General features: G+C 40.2%; 1 protein-coding gene across 2 annotated transcripts in view; it reads right to left on the bottom strand.

Annotated features, from left to right (window-relative positions):
* The window catches only part of LOC137798324 (MAM domain-containing glycosylphosphatidylinositol anchor protein 1), a 160469-nt gene that overhangs the window by 114706 nt on the left and 21302 nt on the right, over positions 1-24461 (bottom strand). The gene's annotated exons all lie outside the window — the stretch shown is intronic.

Here is a 24461-nt window from a genome sequence, read left to right as displayed (position 1 = left end):
CACACACATGCAGACACAGTTATGTAGCCATGGGGACATACACACATTCACACACACAAAATACAGAGGGAGAAAAAAACAACACATTACATATTTAGTAACATCTCTGAAGGAGAAAAAAAGGTCATTGTCTTATGGGTGCATGTGTAATACTCATGCTAGTATTGATGACTCAGATAAATAAGTGATCACATTACTCTGCATCTGCATGAACAAAGCCTTTTGAAAAAAGGCTGGAGTGTTACGTGTGTCAGTGTTTGATGAGCGATGAGGGCATTTATTGGAAAATGTTAGGCTCCAATCGAAAGTCAAAATCTGGGGCAGCGCTGTTGTCTTACACAGTAGAGAGTTTGCAGTAGCAACGTACACAAGATGGGTTTAAATAAGTGTTGGTTAAAATGTGCTTGCTTGTGTCAGACTGTGTGATATCACATGGTGGGGCCAGTGAAGAAAGGGCAACATGAATTGTCAATTTTGCAAAGTGAGTTTGAGGTAAAAAAAAAAAATAATAATATTTGCAGCAACATTATGGTAACTTGCCATTTTATTTTGCGTCATAATCAGACCCGGCTGCTTAGTAAACTTGTAGCAACAGCCCCTTTAGGCAGCACAAGAGCATGTTCTGAAAATTCACACTAAAAATTCAAGTAAATTGTATGGTTCACTCTATTCATTTGACTATGTTTTGTTATAACCAATAACACAGGTGAGATCCCCTCAACTCCTCATATTGAAATGATATCAACCGATTGCCTGTAACTTTGTACCCGGGTCGTCTTTACAAGAGTAAAGAAACAACACGGCGTGACGGCAGGACAAATGAATGATAGATGCACGGTGGAAGCTCTTTACAGCGGAGACAACTGCAATGTTGTAGTGTGCTAAAGCTGACCCACGAGGAGGGTTGACTTGCGTGCGAGAAGCGTCAGATGGCTTCACCTCCCAGATGATGAAGAGAGACAGGAGCGCAGAGGGGAGCGACAGAGACAGAGCGAGAGAAACAGCGGGTGAAAAGGAAAAGGCCAGAGAGGAGTGTGAAACCCCAGAGAGAGGAGAAAGGGACGGGGGAAGCACAATGATGTGATTAGCATCGATTCACAGGGGGAACACATTCTCACTGCGCTCTACAACTGTTATCATTGAAGAGACAGGAAGCGAGTGGGCGGCCCTTTCACCTTAAACATCAACTCGATCATACATTACAACACACGGCGCAATCACGAACCAGAAATCAAGTTCAAAATAAAATAGACTCTCTAACTCTGTCGCTGCATATTTGCTGAAATGCAACACGCTGAAGCTGTTGATAGCTTAAGGTATTGGGACATAGTGAGTGTGCCTGCCCACTTATATCTGTACTTTTTAGTGACATTAAGTGACATTGCCACTTTACTACAAAGGGATTTTTCAATAAACAAGACAGGGAAAAAAGACTGGAGGTCATTCAGTCGCGGTAAGAAACCTACGCTACTGGCTTTTAGCTGCATACAAACATGCACTTACAAAACACCGCATACTCCATACTTACAAAATATATGTTAAAGTCCAGAGGATAATACCAAAAACGAGCCTCCTTGTATATAATTGGCATTTTGAAGATCTTAAGAAAATACCACTTCACATCGGCAGCTGACTGTAAGGGACGAATGAAAAGAATCCGCTCCATGTTTACCCTCAGTCATCATATCTTTTCTTCTAATTCTCTGAAAATGGATGTTTTGAGAAAGAAGATAGAAAGCAAGTGCGTAGTATGATTCCCACAATGCCTACTGTATGTTTGCATTCCTGTTTGTGTGCATTTGAATGAGTATGTGTCCGTGTCCGTGTCCGTGTGTGTGTGTGTGTGTGTGTGTGTGTGTGTGTGTGTGTGTGTGTGTGTGTGTGTGTGTGTACACTGTAGATATATGTGTGAATGCCTGTTTTTATATAATACTGGTAATAATGTTCTGCACTGTCGTTTGTGGGGCTCATCAACAGAGCAGTCCATTATTCACCCCTTCAGACTTTCTATTATTATTTCAAAGGCCTGTTTCACTTACCACAACTATTGCTTTACCAAAGTAGCATAATATACACGTACATGCAAATGCTCATATTCGCAAAACATGCCTGCTCCTGCACACGTGTAGCTCCACGTGGCCGCAGCACGCCTCACTACAGTGGCAGCATTTCTCTACATTTAAAAAGGCTGTTTGTTAAGCTCTCGGCCTCTTGCTCTGTGGCCCTTCTCTATCCTCCGTCTTAACCTCAGTGTCTCTCTGTCTCACAGCACATGGTGTCTGACTCAAAGGAGAAGAATAAATCAAGTGGAAAAAGTTCAAGTGCACTTGATGAAAAACACCAAAACACTTAAAACACTCAACATATGCGAATATGAGTTTGATTTTCCAGGATGTAGAAGATTGGAGATTTGAACAGATTTTATTTAACCCTTCAAAGAAAAAAAGTACTAATTTAACAAAAAACGGTTGTCTGAATGCCTTATTTAGCAAGCATTCATACAGTTTACGTTTGTATTGACACACATGGACTGCCCAGTATAATTACAGTCTCTATCTGCTCAACACTGAGCAGATCCTGTGGAGCAGTTGGGAGTTAAGTGTCTCGCTGAAGGGCATGTTAATAGCAGTTAATAGGAGATGAGAGATCATGTCTTTTTATTTATATCCCAAATTGTCTTAGTTATGTTTATTGTTGACCAATGATCTTCCAGTAACAAGCCACCTCTAGGCCAAAGTTTGGCTGGAGCAAATCTCTAGGAATCAAAATATAACCAATGAAAGAATAATAGTATTACAAACACTATGTGGAGTTACAGAGGTGTGCCGTACTAACTCAGAAAGTCGAAGAGACGATATAAGTTGTGAATAATTGTCTCCTTACAGCTTATTTGCGTGCCGGCATTATTTTTGCCTCTCCGGAGAGGGAGAGAGGTCGAACAGAGCAGCTCCTCTGTCTGCTCTCGCCTTCGGCAGCTTGGCTGCTTCAACTGTCTGATCTAGTAGGAGAAGGGAGGCCGAGAGAGAGGACGAGACAAGAAAGGCAAGATAGAAAAGACGTTAAGAGAGAGAGAGAGAGAGAGAGGGAGAGAGAGAGAGAGAGGGAGAGAAAGAGAGAGAGAGAGAGAGAGAGAGAGAGAGAGAGAGAGAGAGAGCAAAAATGGGAGAGAAACAGAACAACAACAGACAAGTATACAGAAAGAGGAAAGAAACTAAGAGAAAAGAGAGAATACAGAAAAGCAGTGAGGCACCAAAAAAAAAGCCATGCTGAAGAGGAGACAAACAGTAGAGGCAAGCAGAACGGGAAGTCGGGCCAAGGAGACAAATGTATGTATTTAAATGAGAGAGAAAGTGATCAATTGGAATGGGTAAATCAAGTGAAAGAAAGAAACATTGACAATAGAAGTAGATAGTAATAATAATCATAAAACAGAGAAAGGATTAGGTAAAGTAGTCGGCCAAAGAGGAGAGAGTGACAGTGAGGCCAGAGAGGGGGCTTGATGGAGGCTGCTTAACAGGTCACTGCAGTCCAAAACAAAACAAAAGAGTGGAGCAAACAAAGTACACGGACTCGAGATGTTACACAACCAAGACTTTCCCTCAATCTTCTATACGCACTCACAGTAACAATCTAGTATCCCTTTCTGTCTTTACAACCTAACAATGAGTTCTTCTCACAATGAGAACGACACAATCAGAATGATGAGTTCATTCCAAGTTCACAACTTGGAATGTGCATAATCTTTAATATATAAACTGTAATATACTGCTTAGCTGTTTAGCAACACAATATACAGATCACATTTAAGTTTACACATTTAATGACTAACAAAGCAGCAAAAATGTCATGAATGACTTAGGTCGACTCAATTAGAATGACTAAAAAAATGAAATATATGTATATATGTTCATGTTGTTATTAAATTGGGAGCCATGAATCATAGAATAGGAGCAGAATGAACAATTAATTGTTTTCTGTGGTAATTTTAGTCGTACAAAAGTAAATGCGGATTGTTGTTAAAGCCTGCGGCTCATTCTCTGCCACATGTGTGGCATTTCTTTCCTAATTCCAATTCCGTTTTGAATGTTCGTCTTTACTATTATTGGTAAGTAGTACTATTATTATTATTATTATTATTATTAGATTTCTGTCTTGGCAGGCTTCTATGGAGGGTCAATGAGCGTTCAAAATACAGAACATCCAAATACATTCATGTCATAAAGTGTACACTAATATATTAGGATTCACTGCAATTTTACTGCAAATATCAGCAAAACAGCAAAAACTAAACATCTTAACAGAGTAACAAAATAGCAAATTAATCAACTAATCTATCTAAATCTGGCCAAAGCCCAAGCATAAGAAAAAACACTCGCCCGGTGTTGTGTCCAGAGGTGCATCAATTCAGTCCATGTGGAAGACGATCATCAGTCATAAAAAGCTGCTGTTTTGACAGCAATCTATCTGACTTTGATGATTCATCGATCAAAACGGTTCCAGGGAATGCTGATTGAAATTGTTGTCCATGCATTATTGGAAACTTTCTGAGACATTCAATGCACATTAGTTGTAAGTGAAACATAACTATCGGCAAATGCCTCGTCTGATTAATTGATTCGTCGCCGCCTGCCATGTTTGTTTTTGTTGAGGGGACAGGACATCTCTCACTAAAACTAATGATGAGGCAAGAGAGCTGGTGTCAAACAGCAGTGACTGCTTGACGGAGTGCTAAGCAGCGTGTGTGTGGTTGAAAGAGTGAACAAGAGAGGCTGTGCGTGTGTGCCGTTGATATGTGAGCGTACTTACAGGCATGTGTCAATGTCTGTGTGTGTTTCTACGCGTGTTATACTGTATCTTGCCAGAGGAATCCCACAGAAGGTCATGAATCCTGTCGAACATGAAGACACGCAGAGCATGATTGATATGCGTTGTTACTTTATGTGAGCCGCTCATGCATGCCGATGAGGTCTCAATTCACTTCATTTACAAGAGACCATTTAGATGCGTTGGCCCTTCCCCTGCCATCACAAGTAGGCTACAAAAAAAGGAAAGCGGGAGGAGATAGGAATAGTGGAGAGTGGGTACCCAAGGGAAAAGTCACAGACTTTATTGATTAACTGCAATAGATGGAAGTGTTCATCTGGCCCAAAGAAAGACTAATCACACACACACACACACACACACACACACACACACACACACACACACACACACACACACACACACACACACATACACACACACACACACCCGCACACACACGCACACAAACAGCCTTATGACCAAAAGCCTGAGTGACTCATATTGCCTCATCATTTTTATCAGGATTCTTTTCTGCAGACAGGACAGTGAGAGATCAGGCGGTTGATGTCAAGGCCCCGTCCTTTTCATTTTGGCTCGATTGGAGCTCCAGATATCAAAATGCATCCGAGACATTGATTTAACTTTTGACCTACCTGTTAAATGGCCGTTATAAATGAAAAGACTTAACCTTCAGTCGCCTCTTTGGTACTTTCAATTAACTGTAGATTGATGTTTCCCTGCTCACACTCATATAAACACAAACACACGCAAAGAAAGAATGAATACATACATTTTTTATTTTTCTGCGTATGCTTGAATGAGTCCGCTTCGCACTGTTTTCCAGAGTATTTTTAGAAAGTCACACAAATATTTCCCTCTGCCACTAAATAGGTACAACCTCCCTCAAGGCAGCGTTGTGTCTTTCACACAAACATGAATTGTATTGTTGATGAATTTAGTGGCAGGTTTCCAAACTCAGACCCGGATGAAATAGGCAAGCAGCCATTTTTTTCCCCGGCCTTGCGTGTAATTTTAACTCCGGTTTTTGGAAACATCTACACCCCAATATAATTGCCTTTTTACCCTTTCTCCTTCAGGCAGATTCAAAGGTTAAAAACTAAACCGAAGGAATAATTGATATTACTGATATCCATTAACATGCCCATTTTAATACTGAAGTCCAGATACTTAACAGTAAATGGAGACAGATATTTCAAACAGAACATTTTGTTATGAGACTAATCACATGCATTAGGAATTAGGCTATAATAATATCAGAGCACATTTATGTAGAGCTTTTCCAAAGTTGGGAGAGTGGTGGTTGAGATTTTTGAGCCTTTTTGAATTGGGGGAGAGAGATGACTGGAAACACCCGTGGTTCTAGAGACCCGCAGGAGGTCGGCAGATCTGAGGCGTTGGGAAGGGGCATGCTGATGGAGGAGGTCAGACAGGTGGTGATGTGAATCTTGAATCTTTATCCTGTTTTGAACCGGGAGCCAGTGGTGGGTATAGCTCCGTACGTATTGGAGTTTATTAAGGACTTGGTTTGTGTCAGTGTTGGATACAAAGTAGTCAAGCCTGGCTGTTACATATGTGTTAATGAGTATCTCTGCAGCAGTAAGTGACAGTGAGGGTCAGAGGTATGTTATAGAGGAGAAGGGAGGCTGTTTTGATGATGCGTTGACATGGTGCACAATGAGAGGGTGTGGTTCAGAAGGACTTCAGGGTTGGAAGGTAGTCTGTGCTGATGATAAGGATTTTTTTGACTTACTGCAGTTGAGTTTTCCAAAGGTTTCTTTGCATCTATGTTTTATTATCTATTAAGCCATTGGTGATTACAATTATGTGTTCACTATCTACCATTAGGAGTAGAACAATGAGAATGTAACGTGTCCAACTTCCATTTTTTTAAATTAAATATATAATATGTATATATAATCTAGGTGTTTAGTCAGGTGTAAAAGTGTTGTATTTAGTCTTTTGATTAATCATAGCTGTGTTTACTAGTTTCTGAAAAGGTTAAAAGACAACTACTAAGAATCGAAGTAGAATATTCCATGAGATAAAAACATGTTGGGAATTTTGGAAAATGAATTACATTGTTATCTTTACATATATCTGAGTGCCTAGCTTTATCAATACGTTTTGACTTTGGGACAGCCAGTCAAAAAGAGCCGCCTGTTTCTTTACTGCATTACACTCGATTGCTGACAACTGTTAGAGTAGGTGTGGTCCAGCGGAGGAGAGACAGCTGAAGAGAGATGAGGACAGACACATTGCAGGGAAGAGTGGCAGGACTTTGAAGTGAGTATTTGAGCCAAATCTAAATATCATAGCACAGCAAATTTAATCAAGCTGCTGAAAACACAAAGAGCTGAGCTTGATTGTTTCTCTGTATTTGATTGGAAATGCTTGATCTTTGAACAATTATATTATTGGATCCTCATCCAAAATCAGTGACACTCTCTTGGCTTGTAATCTAAGAAATGCTCTCTCCTAATTACCCCATAAGACAATACACACCTCTTTGCCTTTTCCACTTTGAGGACACAGAACAGCCATCAGTAAACATATAGCATATTGTACATTTGGACTATTGACATCAAAGAGACTGAGAAATGAGAAATGGGATATTGTAATAATTTGCGCTGATAAAATTGGTTTTCTTTTAAAATGTGAACCAACTAAAGTGTATAGGGGAGGGTAAACAAGCTTGTTATTTTCTTCTTCATGAGATTCTTCCTTTGAATTATCCTAACAATCCTAATTTATTTTGAATTATGGGTTACAAGAAGAAGTTCACCCTAAACTGCACTCTTGAGATGCCAATTGCATGTCTGGCACCCAGCTGTTAATTGTGTTCACAATAACACCTTGCTTAAATCCAGCTAATTGGAATAGCTTAGATCACACTCATCAGAGACAATCCTACACAAGAATGCAATTCTACAATTTTATAACACTAATGATATTATTATAGCCCCATCTGTCCTTTAACTGTATATAAATACCAGGTTTAAACACACATACAAGGGGGATAATAATTATGTCAAGAATACACAAACCCAGCAGACTTTCCTGCTCCATCAGTGCTGAAAGAGGGCTTCCATGCTCTAGTTGAGTCTTTTTGCCGAGCCCAGCCGACCAGAAAGAGATTGTGCATATTTCCAAAAATGTCAATAACCATTTATTATGGGAAAAAGTGAATTGAGAAGCTTGGTGTCTGTCAAAAAGTGATACTAGAAGGAGGAAGGAAGCAGCCTGGTCAGGACAGTGAAAAACACAGATTTTACCTGATTACACAACGCACTAAGAGGTATTGATTAAATGACCACTGTGAAGGAAGGGACAATAAGCCAACAGTAGCATGTGAATCAATTACACACACACACAAACATACACGCACCAATCATCACTTCCCTGACGGGAGCTTAAGGCAGAAAGCAAAAAGAAGAAACACATTCCCAGAGAAAAGGTGATAAAAGAGACAGATGAGGAAAAGCAGCAGATTATTTTTCCAACAGAATAGTATTCGGTTTATCAAATAATAAACCATAATAGTCCGTATGCCTAGCAATTCAATATGTTTTTCTCAAAGTGTGGCTTACATTTTGTGCGTCAGTAGTCATTGCATGGATTTATCTACATAAAAAAGTGAGCATCTCTCATAATTGTGCTGTTGTAGACATCAGTGTGTGTGTGTGTGTGTGTGTGTGTGTGTGTGTGTGTGTGTGTGTGTGTGTGTGTGTGTGTTTTCATATTTGAATAGGTCATGCTTTCCTGTGGATCTGACCATGAATTAGACAGTTAACTAACAGTATTGACTGAATTCAGCCAATGCTAATAGCTAGTTATTTCATCCACACCAATGGAGGCCTTTTCTAGGGTCATGAAATCGACGCGTCAGGGTGTGTTCAACAGTGTGTATGTGATACATGCCGTAATACCTAGTGGCTGTGTCTCGTGTGTTCCTGTGTTTGTCAGTGAGTGACTATGTATTTTTCAAGTTGAGGAAGAGATTGTGCAATCAACAAAAGTATCAGTTGACAGATACAGCTAATAAAGGGGGATCACTGCAAGGCTGATGGTAGATTAGAAGGGCAGGCAGGTGGAGAAACAAAAAAAACTGTAATGGAAAAGTGAGAGAACCAGAGAGAGGAACGAAGAGCAGCAGTTTTGTGGCAGCACTGCAGGCTTCATATCCAAGGACAGTGACTCTTCTCTTTGAAATATTCAGTATAGATTATTGACATGCACAGATAATGCAACCCAAGAGGAAAGGCAGGATTTTTTTTTAAAACTACAGATATATGCTTTTTCTCAATAGGAAATTTTTAGGTCTATTTTTCAGCAATCCTGAGAATTACTTTGCTTGGCCTTACCCTGACCCTGTAAGATCCAAAAATACTGTTTTGTATTGCCCTCCTATGATATTTTGGTCTTTGCTCTTGAGATACCAAAAATGTTGAAAAACAACCCCATTAATGTGATTAAATCTAGCAAAAGCAGCAAAGAAAAAGGTAAAAGCGTGCAAATCCCCAACTTTATGTCTTACGTAAATTCTTCTTGTCAGCACACACGTCTGAGGCCATACAAAGTCACGGCCACATACACAGGTTAATGTAATATGTTAATTAAGTATAGCTTTGTGGAATGTAGAGTAAAAGAAGTGGAAAAGAGACAGAGTGAAAAGACAGCCAGTCAAGGATGGGGGAGTAGGGGTTGTGTCTGTTGTGAGGACTTGAGTGATGTGAAGTGATCAGGGGTTTGTGTAGCGCGGGCAAACAGTACTTATACTCCTCCATAGGAGTGTGCTTGCCGCACTTGAGCTTTCTCGGGATGAAATAATAAAGAGAGGAGAGAGGGTGAGTTCCGACAAAGAGATGAAACAGCTCAGTTCTTTGAAGAGACGGATGGAAGGGAGAAAGGAGCGAGAGGGAGAAGGGAGGGAAGGACTCAGAAGAGGAGAAAAGAAAAAGAAGTGTGTGACTGGCATCGTCTTTGAGAGCGTTCCATTCACAAAGCCTGTCGTATCCAATGTACAGTGAGCCCAAATTGACAGGCCGGGGAACAGGAGAGGAGAGAAGGCAAATAAAAATAAGAGAAGCAAACAAAGACAGCTAATGGCTTCATTAGGTTTCATGAGCATAAGATGGTGTCGATATGCAACATTTCTGCACACAAAATGCCTCAGCATTTTTGCTTCACAGCTTCACCACGTAAACATTTGAGTTTGACCAATGATTTGATTTATGATCAAATTTCTGCAAATCAATCTGGGTTGTATGATTAGCACATGCCAACATGCTAAATTAAGTTGTTGCTTAGCTTAACATCAGCATGTTAGCATTGCCATTGTGCGCCTGTTAGCAGGTAATGTTAACATTTAGCATGGCTGTAAAGTTTATGGGCAAACTGTTGATGGCTTATTGATAAATCAATGTATTATTTTAGGACTGGTGTAAACTAAAGGTTATTGTAGATAACTCTGACACAAGTTAATATTTAAGTCATACACAATGAGAAGTCATGGAGTGAAAGGGTTAAAGTGAAAAACAATCAATCACAAGGCAGCCACACACTAAAGCATAGCCTTATTTATCCTGTGTTTTACTCCAAATGGGACCATAATTTAATAAAGCAACACCATGCTGTATTGAAGAAGATTTGAAACCAGCAGTTGCGACCATACTACAATGTGTATTGAGGTAATGAATTGTGTCAGATGTAGCTCATTTTCTCATAAAATTCAATACAATTGAACATCTTTTTGTAACCCAGAGGAGTTACCCCCTGCCGGCTTTTAGAAAGAGAGCAGGAGTTTTAGGCACGTCTGCAATGGTGTCACTTTTCAGACCAGGAGGTCGTCACCTTAAAACAGAATTAACCAGAGAGACCAGGGAAAAATGAATGGAGATACATTTTCAGGCTGTAAGTGATAACGTTGCGTTTTCTAAACTACGCAATATTTTCATTGCAGAGATTTTCTAGAGACTCGCAAAATGTATTTTGCACATTAACTAAAATAATTGTCCCGGTTAAATTTGACTGGATATCAGAGTCAATGTAATTCAGCATAAAGTAAAAGGAACAAGATCCTCAATTAACTCTAATTTGAAACTGAACAATACATCAGTGTGCAGTTAGAGTTACAACAGCACATATTGATATCTTGATTAGAGTTGTGCTCAGACAAGTCTTACACAGACAAATTCCTACTCACTCTCTCACGCGCACACACACACGCACACACACACACACACACACACACACACACACACACACACACACACACAACACCATACACCGTTCTGAGTGGAGCTTAGCGCTGCTAAAATCAGCAGTAGCTTCCTGCCGGGGGTGGGTTGACAAATCATGAATTATTACAGAATACTTGAACTAATTAAGTACAAGGTTTGGACATTTTGACATAAAAATAAAAAAATTACACAATGATGTGGGACTTTCATTAGTTAGAATGCTTCAGCATTCCAACTATTGTTCTTCAAATATTTAATAAACCTTTTATTCTTCTAGTTCTTCTATTTCATGTGTGTCAGTGTGTTAGTTTGTGTCTGAAACAACGTGTCCGTTAGTTTGTGTTAGTTTGTGTCTGAAACCAACGTGTGTGTTAGTTTGTGTTTGTTTGTGTCTGAAACCAACGTGTGTTTGTGTGTGTTAGTTTGTGTCTGAAACGACGTGTGTATAAACCAACATGTGTCAGTTTGTCAGTTTGTGTCTGAAACAACGTGTGAGCGGAATTGCACTGCATTGTGGGTAATTCAGTTCAAATCATTGTTGCCGTGGCGTGTCACAATTGCTTTGTGGGTAAAGCAGGAGAACTCTCAAGAACTTTCAAACTGTTGTGACTCCAACTGCGTGAACGGCAGCGAGTGCGAGTGAACGGCCGCGCTAACGTGTTATTATGGTCGTGTGTACGCGCGTTAAATGATTTTGAACTGTAACATTTTTCAGCAGGTATTTTGCCTTTTCTATATTTTCAGTAATTATTTGCGATTTATTTATATATTTATCTATTCCGCTATTTTCAGCTATATTAATATCTATTTAGCTATTTTCATATATATTCAGCTATTCTTTAATTTCCAAATATATTTCGCTATATTCAGCTAATTTAAGCTATACTCAACTATGTTCAGCTATATTCAGCTATTTTTTTTCAAATATTTCAGTTATAAGCTTCAGCTTTTTGCATTCCAATGCATTTTCTGCATGAAATGCTCTTTCTAGTTTGGATATTTGCATGATTTTAGCTGGACACAATCTTAATAATTACATTTTGTTTTGTTTATGTTGAACTAACAGTGTAGCCTAAATGTCTCACATCATATTAGACTTCTCTTATGGACCCACACATGTATTGCCTTCAACAACAAGCCCCCTCCTGTGGATTTTTATAAGTTATTAACACTCAAATCTTTTAATCGTGTTAGACTGAGCTTAATGGGGCACCCTGGTGGGCAAGCTGTGAACCCCTGCTATCTAATGTTTAAGCTCATCTCTTGACTGTCACAGGTCATCTCGCCTCTCTATGCCTGCTGTCCTGCTACACTCCAATGAACACTCGCCCCTGTATTTAATGTCATTAAGGAATAAATTAATCTTAGAGAGGACAGTAAAGGAACAAAAGATGAGATGTAAGCACAGCCAATTCAGTCACGCCTTAGACGTGTAAGTTCTGCTTTTAGATGTGTGTTTCACACTACCTACACCATCATTCCCACCAACCTCTGGGTCTCTCAAAGCAACACAAGCATCTGTTAAGAGAGGAAAATACAATGAGAGCAACGGAAAGACACAGAGAGAGAAACAGGCAGAGGACAGTAACAGCTGGCGAGGCTTTTTGCAGCAAAGGTTCTGCGTCTTTCATTGTTTTGTGTGTGCGTTGTTTCTTTCTGTGTTTGCACAACATATGCCACACAAACCACCTTAGGTGTAACATATGGCTATTCTAGTCAATGTAGCTTAGCAAGATATGTATGATACGGAGAGACAGGGAAAAGTGTCTCTCCTCTCAAGCTTCCGTAATTATACTGGGATATAGAGGAGAGATGACAGAAAGGCAGAGAATAAAACACTTAAATGACAGGGAGCAATGAGAGGAGGAGACAAGCCCTGTATTTGGGACAGAAGACAGGCCGTGTGGTTTGGAAGTCCGTCTGCCTGTCAATCTAAGCTTATTCTATACAAGCATAATGCTTTGACTCCCTTTGGTGACACACACACACAAACACACACACACACACACACTCATGCCCATTCACATGCAAACACATCTACAGCACCAGATAACAAGAGACACGCTTGACTACATACAGTAGAAATGCATACGAGCAAAATAAGGAATCCACTCCGTGTGCACGGTTTACGTGTGCGTGTGCGTGCATGTGCGTGTGTGCATGCGCATCTCCAAGGAAACTGCAGCCGGGGAGCCGACAATGCATAGTGGTCAGTCCAGGTGAAGTGGTAGAGGAAGTAGGTACTAAGAAAGGATGTCGATAAAGAGCAGAGCGAGAAGAAACGCTTGAATAAAAGGTCAGAGAGAGAGCTGGAGGTAAGGTACGAAGGCAGGAGCGTGTGCGTCTGGAGGGGAGGAGGGTGAGAGACGAGATGTGGAAAGGCAAGATATTTTGTATGCTATCTGTTTTAACGGTCATACCAATAAAGTGACTGAAATTGGACTATTCAATGTAACAGAGAAAAGGAGACACGCGGACAAGTCGCAGACACAGAAATGCTGAGGAAGACAGAGGCAGAGACGTATTCACAGACAGAGGAAGAAAGGCAAAAGTGAGAATTTCCTACAGTAACGAGCACAATGTTAAAGCATTAAGAGCTACAAACTAAACACAAAGGCCTTTTTCAGGTGCCATCAGGATTGAATCCAAAGTGCTGGCTCACAGTAAAGGTGGGTCTCAACAAGAGAACAGACATAATTGTGTCATATTCTTGAAGATGGATAGAAACATATGTGAATGGATGGATACAAAAAGGCTGATGGGGTCATGTAAAATGATTATTTTACCTGATTCAAAATGTTGGTTTCATAGTTTGGTTTGCATTGTGTGTTGTTGTTTTTTTTTTAAAACAATGTTTCCTAAAACCAGAAGAAAATTGAAGTACAATGCAACAATGTACTGAAGAAAAAGATCAGTATCTAAAGATACTGTCATGTTTACAGAACTCTCTCCTTCAGCAGAGGAACCAGGTGGAACCATACAAACCTGTCCCTGATCAAAAACCGTGTATTCAAAAGTTAACTTACAGTAACTAGAATTTCAAGTATGACTTAATTAAACAAATCATGAGCACACAGCGAGCTGCATCTGGTGTTTATGCTACTTAAAGGATAAACTTTCTATTCATTCTGTTGAAGACACAAATTTACACTTTACAAAGTGATAAATGTGTAATGTAAATTAGTTTTCCTTTTCTAACTTTTGAATGAAGAGAGAACGACTAACTATGATGATTTCAAATCCTGAAGGTGAAGAAAAAAGGAAGGGATAATAATGCATGTTAACAACTGTTTTGTGAGCGTGTAAATCTGTCTCATCTAAAACCAGCTGGATAATGTTCTGTTAGGAGCCGGCACTTTGGCCAAAACAAACGGGACAAATCAAGATAAAGTTTTAACAAGAGATAGCTTTATCCAACCAGATTGACCCAAATTAAGATTGAGTCTGTGAACAATGTTAAGAGCAATAGTCAGGTTTTAGATTGTTGCCATCTTGATTTTTAGCAACCAGAGGTGACACGAGAGGCTAGAGTTAAGTACAACCAATCAATAAATTCAACATTTCCTGGCGACCAAAACAGTCACAATTAGCTTTTATGAACTAAAAAAAAAACAAGTTGGAAGACGAAAACATGGAGAACTTTGTGGTAGTGACCTGTCAATCACAAGGTAGCCACGCCCTAAAGCACAACCGGCTCTATCCCGCATTTCCCACTAAATGGGAGCGTGACCATTATTTACTCAATAAAAATCATGCTGTACTGAAGAAGACCTGAAACTAGCAATTGAGAGGATCCATGTAGCAGCGAGGCAGACAGAGAGAGACTGCTGGTACAGTCAGGGCTTTATGGACAGGGGGCAGCCCGGTATCTGGAAAACATGACGGACAGATTGGCAGCGAAGGACAGGAGTCGTCACAATGCTAAAAAAAAAAAATCTCTGCCTTCATAAGCTTCAACGTTTTCTCAGGACAATTGCTATGAAAATCACTCCATGGTCAAGTGGTTTACAAAAACACAACTTCTTAAAGTGTCATATCTCTTCCAACTTCTTTTGCAAGATGTCGAGAGTTTGTGAAGGCAGAGCAACACAGAGCTGAAGAGGGAAGGAGGGGAGGCGAAGTTTAAAGGATAACTGCAAGTGAGAGACTTCTTAAGCGATGTGAGGGAGAGAGTTTTAATTCAATTTTCTGTGCTTTGGAATTTGTATTCTGGGTGATGAGTAGGAGGAGAAGATGGGTTTGAATTTTTTACTGAGCACATTCCCATACAGGAGCTTTAACTACACACACGCACACACACACACACACACACACACACACACACACACACACACACACACACACACACACACACACACACACACACTATGCCTGACTGTAGGCTACACATTTCGTACTATGTTTTAATGCACTTTAAAAAGCTAAATAATTTAGTTTTAAAAGAAAAATGTTTAGATAGTGTGAGTGTGTGTGTGTGTGTGCGTGTGCGTGTGTGTGTGTGTGTGTGTGTGTGTGTGTGTGTAGCACCCAGTACCATCAGCTATGATGGATTATCAGCTATAGGGCTGCCCTGGATGAGCCCTTAGATGAAATTGGAGCAGCAAGCTGCAAGCTGCACACTAAAACCTGATGGGGACAGCTGGCCAAGGATAACCTTCATGCGGCGGTTGGGCTTGAAAGCCAAAGATGGGTCAATTAAAAAAAAAGACGGATCTGAGGTTAATCGTAGGAAACTTTTTTTTTAACAATAAATGTGATGTTTGTTGAGAAAGAAAAACTGTGCTACTAAGCAATGTTTAATCCATTGTTCTGTTTTCTGAACAGCTTCTCCAGTCTGGGGATTGGAGCCAATCCCAGCATGCATTTGGAAACAGGCAGTGTACACGCTACTTAGGTCATCTATCGATCACAGGGCTAACAGATACAGAAACAGTTACACTTGTCGATGGTTTCTAGTTCATATAAACTATATTTGGACTGTCACGCAGAGCAGAGCATCCCTCCTGTTTAGGGAAACTGTGTTACAGGAACAAAGGCATGAGAAGTTTATGAAGGCACATTCAAAGCCATATTAGTCTACAGTGAGTTTTGACCTCACATTGCGACTGAGAGGCATCTGGTAAATGGACGGCACAGCTTTTCTAGTCTTCTGACCACTCAAAGCGCTTTAACATTACATGTCATCATTCACAGGGGCGAACATGCGAGGCACCACCTGATGGCAGGACCATCTACTATTCACACTCACGCCCACGGCGCAGGAACAGCCTGCGAGGGCAAATGGGGGTTAAGTGTCTTGCCCAAGGACACAGCGACATGGACTAGTAGAGCCGGCGATCGAACCGCCAATCCTTTGATTGAAGGACGACCCTGCTCCACCACCAGTAACTTAGCAATGCTGTGATCGGCCACAAATATATTTCCAGGGCAAAAAATAATAAAAACTCTGTTTTCAATTGTATCATAAACTGAACAAGCCTTTTATTACCTGTACATGGGGTTTCATCATTTTAATTAAGACACGCAGTTCTACATGACTTGCAACCAGTTTGAAGTTTAGTTCATTTATTTTCTCAACCTTTCTTTCCCCTCTCATGAGGAATCCATCCGGCTGAAGTGGAATCCAGAGACTAAGAGAATTTCCTACATTAGGAAGTGAATTTAGTTTGAATCCTTCTACTCACAATTAATCAGCTAATGAAGTGGGCTGAAAAATTCCAGAGGACCTGTTGAACTAAAAGCATTATAATAAAAACAATCCCCCAATTCAGAATGTTCAGAGTTTTCGAATGTTTTAATCTCAAAAACAATCTTGCCAGAGATACCTTGAAATGTCTCCAGTAAGAGGAAAGATTGTGCAACTAAGGAAAGAATCTGAACGGATTGAAGATCTGTGCTGAAAGCCTCACACTCTTGAAAAGGCATTCATGTCAGTCTGGCTGTCTTTTGTTGGCATGTTAGATCTCTTTATATGTGATAAGACCTCTGTCCTCTATGACATATTTGATGTAATATATATCAGCCAAACTGCAATCTCACAGAGGCAGAAAAAACACTGAAGGCAGAAACAGATCCCAATGGATTATCTTCCAACTGAGAAGGCATCAGATACTGATTTAGCAAACAAGAATGAACAGTGAGCCCCGAAATTCATTGCAAGAGCGAGGCATCATCTCCAAATAGTGCTCGTAGTCACTATATGCAGCCGGTGGAAACTCAAGGTAAAAATAGATATCTGTATTTCTACCTTTCTTTCTCTTTTTCATAAGCATGCCCTGTCCATTACAAACAAAGCAAAAGAAGCAAAGCACCAAATATTACTGCAGTGTATTTTTATAAACCATCGGTGGGGAAACTGCGCCTGGAGGGTGCCGGTAGCTTGAAAAGGCTGCTGACATGTTTCTTTCTTTTTTTACAGGATGACACAATATTTCCCAAATTTTGTGCTCAACCCATACAAAACCGATACACTAAATGTGTCTGAATAAGGGGCAGTGACTCATAAACAATGTGTTATTTAACAGCAGATTAAATATTAACTTTCAGCTGGGAACAGTCAGACTCAAAACCCCTGAGGAGGGCGCAGTCAGACAATAACAGATTGACGAAGAGAGAAAGTGTGAACGAGAGAGGCAGAGAAATGCATTGAAAGGCCAACTGTCCAAAAGGTAAAAAGAAAGAAAAAAAACAAGGAAAAAAGAGAGGAAAATTCAAATATAGAGTGACTGTAGTAACACAGCATCTACAAAAAGGACCTGCTTTCCAGCCCTGACCGCCACCTAACGTCACAACACCCAATATGATGTACCTCAAGTCAAACTGACTGCTTGTTGTGAATTAAAACTTTCATCAGCTTAAAGCAAACTATCATGCAAGATTAATAATGGGAATCATGACATCATGTTCTTAATGACTCTTTAAAGATGAAGTGAGGAACTCTGAAGGGAAAATCACAGCCTGAGTGCCACTCTGGGTCCTTAAAGAGGCTAGTAATGAATTAAAAGATTGAGAGAAATTGGTCATGGGAGAGTAATTTTGTACTTTCAACACAATATTACAATATTTAACCAACATGTTTAACAAAGTTTCAGTCCATAGTGTAACAATCATGAGAAAACAATACGTGTCAGCTTGAGTGGCTTCAACGTTTCGAGTGTTGGTTGTGTTTGTGTGTGTCAGTTAAATACAGAAATGAACATACACTCATATCAACATTAACATTAACCATCCTTTCAGTTCACTTTTTTGCAGACACCAGGGCAGGCCTTTGAGCTGTGTGTGTTGTCATCCCCGCACCTCTGTAGTTTCACTCTGGGCTTCAGAAAGAGAAAAATGAGGGGGTAAAAAACAAAAGACAACAGAGTCTTTTGAAGTCTTCTCTCCCCTGTTGTGTCAAATAACTTTGACAAGAGTGGAGGAGGAGCGTTGATGAGAGCAAGAAGAGATGGCTCCTAATTGGCTGCATGAAGAAAGGGAGGACAAGGCCAACGAGGCTTCCTAATACAACTCAAGGCTGTGAGTGACAGCATGCAAGTGTGTGTGTGTGTGTGTGTGTGTGTGTGTGTGTGTGTGTGTGTGTGTGTGTGTGTGTGTGTGTGTGTGGTGACAGCACACTTATGGGCAAGTACTCTACAATACACACACCTGGGCCCTATTTTACGTACCTGGTTTACTGAGTTAAGATAGCTGGATAATTTTAAGGATTAGATGAAGCATGTCGGGCTTTTCGGTTCTTTGAAGCAAGTTTGGAAAAATCTCCATATCAAGACATCGAAATCCCTTAACCTGGTCGAGAGCAGGTTTAGTGAAAGTTCACTGGATAAGTTGGCGACTCCCACCAGACAAAAAGCAGCTCCCTTTGTCATTGATGAAGGAGCGATATTAGTTACATTAGTTTAATAAGGAGAGAGTTCTTCAAGATCCATTCTCACGTCATGATGACTTCCTGTATGAACGCTATCGATTCTGCCGACAAGGACTCATTTGTTCACAATACTTTCTGGAGCTGTACATTGAACACCGCACGGCGCAGCCGAGCGTTGACCGTCACATATGATGTACACAATACATACTTTATGCAGAGTGGATCGCAGCCTTGTGCTTTTTTGCGAGTGGTCCATGTCTGTGTCGGTCGATGCAGAGAACATCGTGCTGTTCGTAATGTTTATTTAGCGCTTGAGAAGTTTATGGATGTGTTGAAAACACTCAGAATTATACGACAGTGTTATTAGTACAGCATACATATCATTACTGTAAAACATGATTAAGTTGGACTCATGATAAGAATGCAGAGAATCGCACACAATTTCTTTTCACGGCTTGATTGAATTTCTGATTATGAAAAATACATACATACTGATCCGCCCACATATTCAAACACCTAGTTATATGTTAATCTACACATACATGTATATACACATACATGGTACATAATACATACGTGCATAAAGTACATTTATCCTCATAAGTATATATTCATTCGTATACTACTGCCAGCGGGCCCATTTAAATAAATATAAATCTGATTGATTTGGGTGATGAGGCACTTAAAAGTAGACGCTACATTCTTCCAACACTGAGGCATTTAACTTGTCTGATATTTTGCGATGCTTATGTGACTCCAGCCCGACCAGCAGAGGGGCGCAATGCTACGTTCATAACAGGAAGTGTTATATTCGCTTGAATATTCGCTACGCTTTGGATGTGAACGCACCATTAGGCTGTGCCATCATTATGAGCTTAAAATAATCATATGTAGTCATGATCATCTCCTGCTCCTTTACGAAGAAAAGAGATGCTCTTTCTCTGAGTTTATTTGCCATTGTCGTGTTTGAAGATCATGAAATCCGCGCTCGACTCCTCCCCCTTTTGAAGAGGAGCGTGCACACGGAAGTATCCAGGTGACTGAGGTCTGGCTCGAATGAACGAAACCATCTGAGCGCTGATCACCCTTTGAGAAACTGAGTTAGGCTGACGTCAATCATCTCTGTAATTTAAGTTGGATAACAGGACATTTGATTGACTTTGTTGAACCCCGCACGAAAAATAGGGCCTTGTGCCAACCTGCCAGCTCACAAAAGGCTATCGCATCAGCCTTTTGTTATTTTACGTGTAAATCCACACTACTTTTTTGCATTGAGTTCAACCTGCCATTTGACCAGGAGCCATCTTGACAGAGCTGACCTTTTCAGGAAAAGAGCGCTAGAAAGTCCAAATGTAGGGAGCTATCATAGAGTATTCAGTTGTGATGCACCATTCACTTCTATTTAACCTCCTGTGTCGGAGTTGAAACCGCTCCTTAAATAGTTTGCAGAGTGATATAAGACAGAAGTCAATGGTTCGAACATCTTTTGAATTAACTGAATGAATGTTTTGTTCTATTGACCTTTGCACTGATAAGGCAGCGGTAATGAAGGACAGATTTAGGACAGGAGCAGGATGAGGGATTTTTATAATGGCAGTTACTATACATTTTGCTTAGAAGCATGGTAGCATTCAACAACGTCTTACTCAACAACACTATAATAAGAATGAGATGCATCAGAAACAAAGCTTTTCTTCGGCTTTTCTCATATACTGCATGTACAGCAGTCGATACAAGGCTTTAGATATTCTGGCGATTCTGTCAAACAGAGTATTATGTCACATCTCAACAACATCAGAACAATATGGATCATTATGGAAGAAGCTGAGAAATATATGTCACAATAAAAACGCAATACACACAACTCGTTGAGAAAATCCCCAGATGCTGTTTGAGTCTCGCGAAAAAAACTTTTCAACACAACCATTAGAAGCCGCGAAGAGTGGAGGAGGTGGATGAGATTGACATAAAGAGACAAGGAGGGAAAGAGAGGCGGGGGGGAAAAAAGTATGTGAGTAAGTCAAGAAAGAAAGGGAGCAGAAAAAGAACAGAAAGAAAATAAAACAGAGTACAAGAGGAAGTGAAGAGGACAAAAATGTTAAAAATAAGGAAAGCCAAAATGAGAAAGACAGAGCTAAAAAAAAGTAAGAAAAGATGATGACATGGTGAGCGTAGAGAACGAGAAGTAGAGAGCAAGCAATGTGCTGCCACTGAGTGAAATGCCACCAGGCCTGTCACATATCTCTACAATATTAATTACATTGTGCCACGCTTCTGAATAATGGAACAGCCCTATTTAACCAGACTGAATTATTTAGCAGTTACTTGGCCTATAGTGTATATAACAAGATCGATAAGCATCGAGTACAGGTAATGAAATTCCAAAGGAAACCTCAAGGAGGAAAGTTGAGTTCACCTGCACTCAGTTAGAGCCCATCCAGATGTGAGTGTGCATAAAGGTTATGTTGTGTCTAATTACTGCACTAACAGTACTCAAATATAGTCCATTGAGAAGCATTTGTGTGGGTGCTTGTGGGTCAGCTTGCACTTACACTTGATTTATTTATGCATATGTTTTAGACACAAAAGGCTTCAGATTGGAGCTCTAACATTCAGAGCTCCAATGTGAAGCCTTTTGTGTGTGTGCAATTTGTTTTAAATAAGACGCAAAAAAGACAGAATCTGTCTCACATGGTGGATAGTCAGTGGTTACCCGAGTGAGGCACCCATTTAAGGCATTTTATGCTTACAAAGTTCTGTATCGGATGAACTTTAAAGAATATGACACCCACCTGAGGGGAAAGTGAATTTCTCAGCAAGACATCTCAACCTTTATTCATCAAGGATTGCTGCCCTCAGAGCAAAGCTATCTTTCTACAGCAACACCCAGTACACACACTGACACATTGGACATTGTCGAGCAAGACCAAGTCATTCCAAGAAGGACAGCGTCCTGCCACAAGTGTCAGAAAGTGTTGCTTAACTTGAACATGCGTGACACACAATATGATGTCATTTTATGATTTAAACTTTGTGTGTGTTGCAACAATGATATTTATCACACTCAATTGTGCATTCTACAGATACAGTAGAGATATATTTTGATACAAATACTGTAAATGCAAGCATAAATAGGTGTGTGTGTGTGGGTATGTGTGTGTGTGTGTGTGTGTGTGTGTGTGTGTGTGTGTGTGTGTGTGTGGCTCTACGGCAACCCTCTTCACAATTAATCAGCCCTGCCATCCTCCCCTCCCTGGGAAATGGATGTAAGAAAAAACTTAAAAGGCTTAATTCATAAATGAATCACACAGTAAATAATAGGTGTTTGTGTTGCCTGCTACAGTAGACAAGCCTGTGTGTAAGCCAAGGGAGGTGGAAGATTTACTATCACACACTGCGCACGCTGGATGAGGCGAGGCCGCTGAAGACAATAAATATGCTTTACTAGTGGCTGGTAGTGAATACAACAGCTGCAAAAGAGCTAAGAATAAGGAAAGAATGGAGGAGATGGATCAGAAGAGGGTGGAAAGGAGGAGGGGTAAGATGGGCGACATGAGGTAATCATGAAAGATGTAGGGAGGGAGCAAAAACGACATGAAGTGAATGAGAAGGTGTGTGGATGAAGAAGGAGAGAAAGTAGGATTGTAGTAGAGATGATGAGGTGCGGTGGAGATGAGGAAAAGAAAGGTAGTTGAGAGAGAAGATAAAGAGGAGCGAGTAAGACAGAACGAGAGAGATGTTTTTGTCGGTTTGATTTAGCAGCGTTTTGAAAAATCAGCAGATAAGAGTACGACAACTTTGAGTTGTAAATCGCCCTGGAGTTGACTAAAAAGCTAATTGCTGTGTTCAAACAAATGATTTGGTTGAAAAAAAGGCAAGGTTTTCATTATTAACTCAAATGTCACAAAAGACATTTTAAAGAGCAGCAGCTTTATTACAAACCTGCAGGATAAAATCAGATCATCATTATTTTGACCGGCAGAATACAAACCTTTGAAACATGCAGGATCCTTCCTTGATTGCATGTAAAGAGAGCTCAGCAGAGACCTGCAGCCCGGCAGAGAAACTCTCTTTAGAAGTACATTCAACCTGGACATTCAGGTCTTTCTTGTTTAATGTGCTGTTCAAAAATAAGCAAATTAAAGTGTTGAACTGAAAGCAGACAACGCAGCAAGAAGCACAAGCGCCACTGTCACTGTTACTTTTTAAACACACTTACTCACAACACGTGCTTAACACGCCATGAAATTATTAAATATTCAAATGCAGAGAGAGGGAGAGAGAGAGAGAGGGAGAGAGAGAGAGAGAGATAATCACATGTACACACAATCTACTTGCTGGAGCGTATATATTCTAGTTGGCCATGGATCCTTAGGAGCACTGAGCCGTAGCCTACAGAGTTATTACACCTCCACATCCACTCCTTGTATTTACATTTTTTCAATGGTCTCTTTCTCGCTGGAACATAATCAGCTGATTCTCGAGCTCAGTTTCTCTCCCAAGTCATCTGGAAAACACAGCCATCACTGAGGTCATTGTCTTCCAATGAATGGCCATTACTTATGGGATAAAACACACTTCAGAGCACTGCTTGGAGCTGTAACGACCTTGTGTCCGTTAGCTGGCTGCCTTTTGTAGGCATTTCAATTGGTCAAGGTAGAATTCAAATGAAAAGTGATAAAGTCTGATGCCTAAATTGCTAAAAAGCTATCAGGAGGGGGTAATATGCTGTGTTATCCCAAATTATAATAATTATTTAAATTATTTCCAATATACAATAAGTCGATTGGGATTCATATATGATATTGTCCGTCTAAGGAAAATGTTGGGAAATGTGTTAAATACATACATACAATTTCACAATTTGAAGTGAAAAGAAGAGGAATACTTTACTCCTTTCTTGTCCTCTATTTCCAGTGTCTTATCTGGAATGATGGATGTGCTGTCAGGTTGCTGTTTTATATTTGGTTTAACCTTCCGGTCACAATTCCTCTGTCTTTTCAACTGTAAATGACCAGATACCTCCAAAATGTGGTTCTGTGTAACAACACGTGATGTGTTAAAAACCCTCAGATGCATTTTAAAGGCTCGTTTTAACACCAATCCTCTCTATTTTCTAATTGTCTTTTAAATGTCCTGTGGTTTGTTTGTGCAGGCGAGCACCAACTGAATCCCTGCTTTTGAGATCAGAGATCATCTGTCGCTACACTGTCTAGGTTTTGTAACTTTTGTGGTTAGACACATACTCTATATCTTGCTATTAAAATTGTATTTTTGGGTTCAATCCCTTTCACACAAATGCATATGTGTATCCCCCCTCCCATCAGAGCATGCCTTTTCCTCAATGACTTTCATTTCATGATTTGAAATCTATTTAAAGTGTTTATTAGCTGAGATGCTCTGCTGTGGAGATCTAAATGTTGAAGAAGGTCAAGACAACAATGATAAGACCATCAGGAGTCTTTGGGAGCTTGTCACAAGTTCAGACAATGCAGGCGCCTTCTTGTTCATGTGGCAATTCAAAATATTTTGAT

The sequence above is a fragment of the Clinocottus analis genome, unplaced genomic scaffold (assembly GCF_023055335.1).
Source record: "Clinocottus analis isolate CAN_PGR_092001 unplaced genomic scaffold, fCliAna1.0.p SCAF_1, whole genome shotgun sequence".
Classification (NCBI taxonomy): Eukaryota; Metazoa; Chordata; class Actinopteri; order Perciformes; family Cottidae; genus Clinocottus; species Clinocottus analis.
This window is presented reverse-complemented; position numbering and strand designations above follow the sequence as displayed.